This window comes from Zea mays, chromosome 1 (assembly GCF_902167145.1).
Source record: "Zea mays cultivar B73 chromosome 1, Zm-B73-REFERENCE-NAM-5.0, whole genome shotgun sequence".
NCBI classification, from domain to species: domain Eukaryota; kingdom Viridiplantae; phylum Streptophyta; class Magnoliopsida; order Poales; family Poaceae; genus Zea; species Zea mays.
Window position 1 is genome coordinate 75,831,435 of NC_050096.1, and position 2,339 is coordinate 75,833,773.

A 2,339-nucleotide genomic window follows, 5' to 3' on the forward strand; every position below is an offset into this window, starting at 1 on the left:
GTGCCTTCGCTAGAGCAGTGGAAAGCTTAGGGTAAAGAAACGCGTGGGTCTTGTGGAACTTGGTTTGTCCGGAATTAATGGGGTGTTACATGGGCCACCAATAAAAGTCCATGTTGTCATTTCTTTTCTTTTTATTTTCTTTTCCTTTCTACACCTTTTGATAGATCAGAAGATAATTCAATGTATGATATGATAGATGCTTTGAATTTTGTGTTGGCGTTTCATTGTATGCTAGAAACTTCTATTAGTAACTGAGAGAACCTAGAGGGGGGTGAATAGGTGATCCTGTAAAATCAAACTCTAAATAACCACAAACTTGATTATTAAAGTGTTAGTGTAACCAAGTGGCTATGGAGCGAGCTCGTGCGAACAAAACAATCACAGAAAAGCAACACACGAGACACACGATTTTTATCACGTGGTTCGGCCAAGTAACACTTGCCTACTTCCACGTTGTGGTGTCCCGATGGACGAGGGTTGCACTTAATCCCTTTCAATTGATCCAATGATCGACTTGAATACCACAGTCTTTTATCTTGAGTATTCTTCCCGTTTGCGAGGAATCTCCAAAAGTTGGAGCCTCTCGCCCTTACAAAGTTATGATCACAAAGAAAGCACAAGAGTAAGGATGGGAGAGCAACACACGCAAGACCCAAATCCGTAGCGCACACACGCACACAAGTGAAGAAGTGAGCACACAAACACAGCTCAAGGAGTTTACAACTCAAACAGTGCTCAAATCTCAAGAACGATGATCCGATTGCGTGAATGCAGAGTTTAGGTGTCTTAGGATGTTTCTCGTAAGCTTGGGATGCTACTCCATGCGCCTAGGGGTTTATTTTATAGCCCCAAGGCAGCTAGGAGCCGTTGGACATCAATTTGGTAGGCAATTCTTGCCTTCTGTCGAGTGGTGCACCGGACAGTCCGGTGCACCACCGAACAACCACTGTAGTAGTCCGGTGCTCGATTTCCTTCCATACCGGGCGCAGCCGACCGTTGGTCCATGGGACCGGTTGGCGCACCGGACACAGTCCGATGCACACCGGACAGTCCGGTGTGCCCAACCGACCATTGGCGCGAACCACGTGTCGTGCGTTGATCGCGCGGACGACCGTTGGCGGTTGGCGCCGTTGACTCACCGGACAGTCTGGTGCATCACCAGACAGTCCGGTGAATTATAGCCATGTCGCCTTTCTCTTTTCCCAATAACAGCCGGTTCACCGTTGACCATCCTGGGGCACCAGACGACGGTGTGCCAGGCCCAAGCTGGTGTTGGCTGTACTTTGTCAACTCTTCTCCAATTCAAATCTTCTTTTCTTGGCACTGTTTCTAGCACTTAGATAGCCATGTTAGTATTCAAAAACAATTCACTAAGTCTAGAAACATACCTTGTTCTTGATTTCACACTTCTCACTCATTTGGCACATAAGAACTCACTCAATATGTGTTGGACATCTAACACCAAAATACTTATAGAAATGGTCCAAGGGCACATTTCCCTTTCAATCTCCCCCTTTTTGGTGATTTATGCCAACACATCAAAAAAGCCATAAAAGTGCAACATCAATGCAAATGAAGACCAAATTCTTTTTACTTAAGATTTGGCATATTTGGATCACTCTTTGCCACCACTTGGTTTGTTTTTGCAAATCAAATTCTTTTTCCTATCTCTAAGTCAAACACACTTGTTTGGGCAAATCGAGAGATATTCCAAGAGTAAAATTGATCAAGTGTCAAAAACTCCCCCTTTTCCCATAATCAAAATTCTCCCCCATAAGAGACCAAATTTTGCAATAAGAGTCATTTGTGCAAAATACAAATTCTAACTCTACTATTTTTGAAATTCACAAGTGGTTGGCTATCCAGTTGCTTTGGCCCTTAATTTCTCCCCCTTTGGCATTAAGCACCAAAACGGGAAAACTTTTGGCCCTTTAACCCATTGCCTCACCAAAATGTCAATTAAGAGCAGAAAGGCAACGAGAACATTAGTATGAACTTGGAATGAAATACACTGATACTGGAGTGCGGTGGAAGTCTTTTCATCGTCCAAGTTCATTTTCCCTTTCAATGGTCCTTCGAGGCTACTTCAAGTGTACTCAAGCAAACAAGTTAGTCTCAAAGGAGTCAAGTTGTAGCACATCTCCCCCTAAACATGTGCATCATTGCATACGAACTTCTGAGGTCCGGGGATGACTTGTACAACTTGAGCACCACAAACAAACAATAATTGATTTAAATGCTCAAAGTAAGATGATCAAGGCATAGAACACATGTATGCTATAGATCAATCCAAGTTACGCGAATCTAAGACATTTAGCTCACTACGCAACCTGCAAATG